Raw genomic sequence first — 9,548 nt, forward strand, 5'->3', positions numbered from 1 at the left:
GCTACAAGAAATGGAAGAAAGAATCTCAGGTGTGGAAGATACAATGGAAGAAATAGATGTATCTGTCAAAGAAAATGTTAAATCTAAAAAATTCCTGACACAGACCGTCCAAGAAATTCAAGACAACATAAAAAGACGAAACCTAAGAATAATAGGAATAGAGGAAAAAGAAGATTCCCTGCACTAAGGCGCAGAAAATATTTTCAACAAAATCATCGAAGAAAATTTCCCCAACTTAAAGAAGAGACCAATAAGAATACAAGAGGCCTATAGAACACCCAATAAATTAGACCAGAAAAGAAATTCCTCCCGCCACATAATAATCAAAACCGTAAGTATACAGAACAAAGAAAAAATACTAAAAGCTGCAAGAGAAAAAGGCCACGTAACATATAATGGCAAACCCATTAGAATCACACCTGACTTTTCAACAGAGACTATGAAAGGCAGAAGGGCCTGGACTGATATCATGCAGACCCTAAGAGAACACAGATATCAGCCCAGGCTACTATACCCTGCAAAACTCTCAGTCCTCATAGACGGAGAAAACAAGATATTCAATGACAAAAACAAATTTCAACAATACCTACAAACAAATCCAGCATTACAGAAGACACTGGAAGGGAAAATACAACCCAAGAAAGCTAGCTACATTCAAAAAAACACAGGAAATAAATAACCCCACTACAGTAAAACAAAAAGCAACCAAGCACACAACCTGATGACCACAGCCAACATCAAAGTCAAAGGATCTAACAGCCACTGGTCATTATTCTCTCTCAATATCAATGGACTTAATTCTCCAATAAAAAGACACAGACTAACAGAATGGATGCGTAAACAAAACCCAGCAATATGTTGTATACAAGAAACATACCTAAGTCACAAAGATAGACATTACCTGAGGGTAAAGGGATGGAAGACAGCTTTTCAAGCAAATGGACGCAAGAAGCAAGCAAGAGTAGCCATTCTAATATCTGATAAAATAGTCTTTCAACCAAAATTAATCAAAAGAGATGGGGAAGGACACTTCATACTCATCAAGAGAAAATTCCACCCAGAAGACATCACAATCCTGAACATCTATGCCCCAAATACAAGGGCACCCACATTTGTGAAAGAAACATTGATAAAACTTACACCACACATAGATCCCCACACACTAATAGTGGGAGACTTCAACACCCCACTTTCAACAAAGGACAGGTCAACTAAACGGAAATTAAACAAAGAAACAATATCTCTAACAGAGGTCATGAATCAAATGGACCTAACAGACATTTACAGAACCTTACACCCAAACACAAAAGAATTTACCTTCTTCTCAGCACCTCATGGAACCTTCTCCAAAATGGACCACATAGTTGGTCACAAAGCAAGCCTCAACAGATACAAGAAGACTGAAATAATATCTTGTATCCTGTCTGATCACCATGGAATAAAGCTGGACCTCAGTAACAACAGAAATAGCAAAAAGCCTACACATACATGGAAACTGAACAACTTCCTACTAAAAGACAGCTGGGTCAGGGAAGAAATAAAGAAATTAAAATCTTCCTAGAACTCAATGAAAATGAAGACACAACATACCCAAACTTGTGGGACACAATGAAAGCAGTGCTAAGAGGAAAGTTCATAGCACTAAGTGCCTTCAAGAAGAAATTTGAGACAGCTCATTCAAGCAACTTAATGGCTCATTTAAAAACCCTAGAAAAAGAAGAAGCAGACACACCAAGAAGGAGCAGACAGCTGGAAATAATCAAACTCAGGGCTGAAATCAATCAATTAGAAACAAATAAAACAATTCAAAGAATCAATGAAACCAAGAGCTGGTTCTTTGAGAAAATCAACAAGATAGACAAACCCTTAGCAAAGCTAACTAAAAGGCAGCGAGACACCATCCAAATCAACAAAATCAGAAATGAAAAGGGGGACGTAACTACAGACACTGAGGAAATCCAAGCAATCATTAGGACTTACTTCAAAAGTCTATATGCAACAAAATTTGAAAATTTAAATGAAATGGACAATTTTCTTGATCGATTCCACTTACCAAAGCTAAATCAGGACCAGGTAAATCAATTATATAGTCCTATATCCCCCAAGGAAATAGAAGCAGTCATCAAAAGTCTCCCATCCAAAAAAAGGCCAGGACCTGAATTCTACCAAACATTCAAAAAAGAGCTAACTCCAATTCTCTTCAAACTATTCCACAAAATCAAAACAGAAGCAACATTACCAAACTCATTCTATGAAGCCACAGTCACCTTGGTACCTAAACCTCACAAAGACTCAACCAACAAAGAGAACTTCAGGCGAATCTCCCTTATGAACATTCATGCAAAAATACTCAACAAAATACTCGCAAACCGAATACAAGAACACATCAAAGATATCATCCACCATGACCAAGTAGGCTTCATCCCAGGTATGCAGGGGTGGTTCAATATACGGAAATCCATCAATGTGATCCACCATATTAACAAACTGAAAGAAAAAATAACCACATGATAATCTCCCTAGATGCTGAAAAAGCATATGACAAAATCCAACATCCATTCATGTGTAAAGTATTGGAGAGATCAGGGATACAAGGCACATATCTAAACATAGTAAACATACAGCAAACCTATAGCCAACATCAAACTGAATGGAGAGAAACTTAAAGCAATCCCACTGAAATCAGGGACAAGACAATGCTGCCCACTCTCTCCATATCTCTTCAACATAGTTCTGGAAGTCCTCGCCAGAGCAATAAGACAGTTGAAGGAGATCAAGGGGATACAAATTGGAAAGGAAGAAGTCAAATTATCACTATTTGCAGATGATATGATAGTATACGTGAGTGACCCCAAAAACTCTACCAGGGAACTCCTACAGCTGATAAACACCTTCAGCAAAGTGGCCGGATACAAAATTAACTCAAAAAAATCAGTAGCCCTCCTGTATACAAAAGACAAAAGGGCGAAGAAAGAAATTAGGGAAACAACACCCTTCACAATAGCCACAAATGACATAAGGTACCTCGGAGTAACCCTAACCAAGGAAGTCAAAGACTTGTATGAAAAAAATTTCAAGTCTCTGAAGAAAGAATTAGAAGAAGATATGAGAAGATGGAAAGATCTCCCATGTTCATGGCTTGGCAAGATTAACATAGTAAAAATGGCCATTTTACCAAAAGCAATCTACAGATTCAATGCAATTCCCATCAAATTACCAACACAATTCTTTACAGACCTGGAAAGAAAATTTCTCAACTTCATATGGAATAACAAGAAACCCAGAATTGCTAAAACAATCCTCTACAATAAAAGATCTTCTGGAGGTATTTCCATCCCTGATCTTATGTTGTACTATAGAGCAACAGTTTTAAAAACTGCATGGTACTGGCATAATAACAGAATAGTGGATCAATGGAACCGAACAGAGGACCCAGAAATAAACCCACACACTTATGGACACCTGATCTTTGACAACGGCGCCAAAACTTTACAATGGAAAAAAGATAGCATCTTCAACAAATGGTGCTGGTCCAACTGGATGTCTACATGTAGAAAAATGAAAATAATCCATACTTATCACCCTGCACAAAACTGAAGTCCAAGTGGATCAAAGACCTCAACATAAAACCTGACACATTAAATTGGCTAGAAAAAAAATGGGGAATACCCTAGAACTCATTGGTACAGGAGAAAACTTCCTGAAAAGAACACCAACAGCACAGGCTCTAAGAGCAACAATCAATAAATGGGACCTCATGAAACTGAAAAGCTTCTGCAAAGCAAAGGAGACCTTCACCAAAACAAAGTGACTGCCTACAGATTGGAAAAGAATCTTCACCAACCCTTTATCTGACAGAGGACTCATATCCAGTATATATAAAAAACTAAAGAAGCTGAAAAGCAGCAAACCAAGTAATCCACTTAAAAAATGGGGAACAGAGATAAACAGAGAATTCTCTGTAGAGGAATACCGAATGGCAGAGAAGCACTTAAAGAAATGCTCAACCTCACTAGCCATTAGGGAAATGCAAATCAAAAAAACCCTGAGATTTCACCTTACACCCATGAGAATGGCCAAGATAAAAAACTCAAGTGACAACACATGCTGGAGAGGTTGTGGAGAAAGGGGAACCCTTCTCCACTGCTGGTGGGAATGTAAGCTTGTACAACCACTCTGGAAATCATTCTGGCGCTTTCTCAGACAACTAGGAATAGTGCTTCCCAATGATCCAGCCATACCACTCCTAGGCATATATCCAAAAGAGGCTCACGTACACAAAAAGGACATTTGCTCAACCATGTTTGTAGCAGCTTTATTTGTAATAACCAGAAGCTGGAAACAACCCAGATGCCCCTCAACTGAATAATGGATGCAGAAAATGTGGTACATCTACACAATGGGATATTACTCAGCAATGAAAAATAAGGAAATCATGAAATTTGCAGGTAAATGGTGGGATCTGGAAAGGATCATCCTGAGTGAGTTGTCCCAGAAGCAAAAACACACACATGGTATATACTCGCTCATATAGACATACAACATAGGACAAACCCACTATAACCTGTGCATCTAAAGAAACTAAGCAAGAGAGAGGACCCTAACTAAAATGTCCAATCCTCATCTGGAAAGGCAAAGAGGATGGACATCAGAAGAAGAAGAAAACAGGAAACAACCTAGGAACCTACCACAGAGGGCCTCTGAAACCCTCTGCCCTACAGACTATCAAAGCAGATGCTGACCCTGATGGGCAACTGTTGGGCAGAGTGAATGGAATTTTATGTAAGAAATGGGAAATAGTAAGAGCTGGAGAGGACAGGGTCTTTACAAGGAGAGCAACAAAATAAGAAAATTTGAACACAGGGAACCTCCCAGAGACTCATACTCCAACCAAGGTCTATTCTTGGAGATAACCCAGAACCCCTGCACAGTTGTAGCCCAGGGCAGTTCAGAGTCCAAGTGGGTTACATAGTAATGTGAAGAGGGAATGCCTCTGACATAATCTGATTGGCCTGCTCTTTTATCACCTCCCTCTGGGGGGGGAGCAGCCTTACCAGGCCATAGTAGAGAACAATGCAGCCACTTTTGATGTGAACTGATGGAGTAAGATCAGAAAGGAGAGGAGAACCTCCCCTATCAGTGGACTTGGGGAGTGTCATGCATGCAGAGGGAGGAGGGAGGGTGGGATTGGGAGGGGAGGAGAGAGGGGCTTATAGGGGGATGCAGAATGAATAAAGTGTAATTGAGGAAAAATTTTTAAAAAAGGAAAAAATAATTTAAGAACCTTAAATGACTTTCAAAAGTGGAGAAAAACATGGAGTTAGTCAATATACATGGAGCATGTAAATTGCCCCTGGGGGCAATGGTCTCCTGAACCTACTCAGACCTCGGACACCACCACTGCTAGTTCTAGAACTGATGCAAGATGTTCCAACGAGGGGGTTAAGGCTTCTCATAAGATTTCCTATAAGCCCACACCTGTTTGTTTATATCCCCCATTTTTATTCATTATTAGCCAGATAGAGCCAAGTAATTGTGGTGATGATACTTGCTTTTTTGCCCAATGCTGGAATGCTAGTGAATTTAGGTATGCCCTGGTTACTCGCATGCCTCGCTGGGTGCCTGTACCCGTTGATGCCCCTCACACTATGACTCTCTTCAGACAGAAAAGGGATCTTGGAACTACAGCCGCCACTGTTACTGCCATCTCATTGGTGGCTGTTGGAGCTACCACCGTGGCATTAGCCATGAGTCATACTGTGCAGACTGCTCAGACCCTGAATAATCTTTTAGCCAATGTAGCTCATGCCTTAGATGTACAAAAAGGAATTAATGCTCAACTAAAAGGAGGCTTGATGGTGTTCAATCAGAGGATTGACCTCGTGCAGGAGCAAATTGATACCCTATGGCAAATCGCTCAACTTGGATGTCAATGGAAGTATGCTGGACTTTGTGTCACTAGCATACAACATGAGAATTTTTCCTGTGGTGCAAATCTGTCTAAACAATTGTCGAGCTATATTTTAGGTAATTGGACTGGAGAATTCGATACTACGATGGAGCAGCTGATAGTGGCCATTATCACGGTAAATTCTACCAGAGTGGACACAGGACTAGCCACAGGATTATCACCATGGATTGCTGCAGCCATGAATCATCTGAAGGAATGGGCGGGCATGGGAGCGTTAGCAGGCCTTCTGGTGTTGGTCTCCTTGGTTTGCCTGTGGTGTATATGCAAGATTAGAGTCTCACAACAGCGTAATGCAGCCATGACCATTCAGGCCTTTATAGCCATTGAAGCAGGACAGTTTTCCCCAAGCATGGTTGGCTACCATAAAAAGCTAAAATGTTATGCTCAGGATGTGAGGCTAAGCACTTCACTCAGGTTCAGCCACTTTCGACCCAGAGAAGAGCGAGTCTGATTGCATGCGGGTTGATGCCCCAGGTCCCGCCTCTGAGAAAAAGGTATCGGACGGGTCTGATGCTCTTTGGGTGGATGACACCTATATGAACATCAGTACAAAGTCCCAATTTATTTCTAATATCAGAGATCAGACCTCTACTCTTGCCTGATGTGTCTAAAACAAAAAGGGGGAACTGTAGAGAGCTGCGTAATGCTGCGCCTTAAAGATGGAGCTGGTTTCCACCTTCCACCTTCCCGATGGTGAGTGCTCTCTGTCACAAACAACTCCACATTTGGCTAAGGCTGAGGATCTGGCTTGCTTCCATGTATGTGGACCTATCTGCATTGCCCACGTGGCATGCTGGGGTTGGCTTCCCAGAGGCTATATAAACTGTGGGCTGGCTTTCCCCAGGGTCTGATGATTGTTCAAGGTTCCTGAATAAACTGCATTGAAAAAAAAAGAAAAAAAATTGATAGCCCTCAAAGTTCACCCCATTATTTTGATTAGTTAATAAAATTGTCAGATATTAAATTCTGAACTCTATTTTTCCATCATTCATTTACTTTTATAACAATATTCCAGATAGATTATTATTTTATTCAGATACAATTATTAACTATCATTATTAATTTTAAGCTTAAGTTTCATCAGATTTTGCCACTGCAAACCCTTTCAAGTTGTCTCTTTTGTTATTTTGAGATGCCATACTATATTCTGAACATTTCTTTACAAGTTATTCAGCCTACCTGGTACTTTGCTTCTCCAATCCTGGAAACAGTGATTTGTAAATGTTTATTCTACTTGCATTAAAAAAAAAAAAGAGTACCCAAACACTGAGAGAAACCACTGCCTGCCCCTGTCAGTGACTAGGTGACTTTCCTGTCATTTGAGGATCCCCTGGGCATGACTCTTTTATTTGTTTATATATTAATTCTATATTAAAATTATAAATAAATCATTTTTTCTTTTACTTTTCTCTCTCCAAAGCCTCCAGCAAACACTTTTTGGTCTTTTAAAAATTCATGGCCACTTTTTCATAAACTGTTTTTACATAAGCAACATTTCAAAATTTTATTTGTATTATACTGTATATATTGTATTATAGTAACAGTAATATATAATATAACCATAAAATTATATCGAGCATATTTATGAGAAACAGTATTAAAGAATAGCAAAAAAAAAGTATAGAAGTAAAGTATTATTTTTAGTTGTTAGTAGATGGTTGCCAGAGTCAAGCCATCTCAGGAACAACCTGCTTCTTGCTGGCAGGGTGAAAACTGAGTTCATGTTTCCAGGACCCAGAGCCAACTCTTAACCTTCTTCTCTGGTGTTTCATATTTGTCTGTTAACAGGTAAAGAAAGTAAAGAGGGAAGTTGCTGATCATCTAAACTGAGGCACACAAGTTGTAAATGTGTTGCCTGTCAGGACTTAAATTGATTATGAACAGCTTTTCCACTCTTAGTTCCTGTAAGGCCAGGAGGGGATGTGATTGCAAAAGCTTAGTCAAGAACCCAGAAATCATGTGTTCTGGATAGGGCTCAGTCACCAGTGTTTACTTCCTTGATCAAAGCTCTCTGTCAAAATATGATTGAAAAATGCTACAGCCTTCCCTGCTCACCCTTGATTTGTAGTTCCATCCTATAAAAATGCTCTACAATTTCACTTTAGCATTGCAGTTCAGCTACAAAGTCTGTTCTGAAGCTCTAATTGATCAGTGGCCTGAATGCAATAAGATTTTTGTCATATGCTTACATATTTACTATGAGGAATGTTCAGAAAATCAGTTAATACCCAAATTTGTGCTTTTGTCGCAGACTGGTCAGTTTTTGATGCATAATTCAAATAAAGATCATGCTTTCCTGGACTTTTGTGACTTTTGGGAATATTTTGTTGTTTCAAAACACAACATTGGATTTATTAAAAAAATGTAATTGTGGAGTGGCTGGTACATGAGTGTGCTATTAGCAGAACACAGATTGTAAGATTAATGCTTGTGTATCTTAATACTATGAATGTGTGACATAGGAAATGATCATGTGTATTTGACTGTAATATTGTTACTCTTTTTTTAAAAACACTTTATACTTATCAGTGAAAAGAGAAGACAACAGATAAGGGAGTCAAGATAGATACAAGGCTATTGTGCTTTTGAATGGCAGACACAAGAGACTGACACCACCAGTTGCCAATCTTGAAATATTTTAAGTGCAGTTTTGTGGAATACATTTAATTTTTTAAAATCACCTGTTCAAACTACCTTCGCAACAACAATCCAAAACAAACAAGCTAGTTTTAGATGACCTACAGTTCTGTTTCAGACTATGGGACTCTCCAAAGTCACTGTGGACCATGATGAAATCATACAGGTTGGGGAAGAAAGAAAGAACCAAACATGTTTTCATCCACAAAGAGTATGCAGGTGCAGAGCCCCAGGGTTATGGGATCCCCATAATGCAGGTAGGAGAGGAAAATACAACAATGAAAATCCATGGAATTTAGAGTGACTCTGGTTAGAGTTAGAGAAATATCTCAACACCGTGACCCACAATCTATTGTCTGGACTTTGCTTCAGTTTGTGAGCAGGCTGTCATGAGAACCATTGGTTGTGCACAGACTAAGAACCTGAAGTAACAGTAGGAAGCAGCTGTAGCATACAAAGGTTTCTAAGACAAGGTTGAGGTCTGAGCCTGCTGCATGACATAAATCAACAATCTTCTTGAATCATCATAGAAGCAGGGCATTGTCTCTGTGTTGTGAAGACATTGACATGTCCTTTCCTTTACTATGTCTCTTCGTACTCTTGCAATCTCCATTTACATCAATGGAGGTGATGCACCACAGCTGTTTTGAGTGCTGGCAGCAGCCCAACACCTACATGAAGGCAGACATAATCCTAGGTGCATTTATCCCCATTTACATAACACTAGAAGCACCCTTCATGAATATTTTTGACAGTGACCCAAGGCCACTATGGGAACTCTTTCTGTGAGTACTTGTCTGAATGTGGTATGCGTGTTCTGGCTACAGGATAGTACCTGCTCTTCTGTGCACATGCAATTTCTTTGACAATATAGAAGATGATACAGAGAAATATAAAAGTTTTAACCTGTCCTCCTTCATTACACATCTACAAACATTTC

Source organism: Meriones unguiculatus (genome assembly GCF_030254825.1).
Source record: "Meriones unguiculatus strain TT.TT164.6M chromosome 13 unlocalized genomic scaffold, Bangor_MerUng_6.1 Chr13_unordered_Scaffold_41, whole genome shotgun sequence".
Taxonomy (NCBI): Eukaryota; Metazoa; Chordata; class Mammalia; order Rodentia; family Muridae; genus Meriones; species Meriones unguiculatus.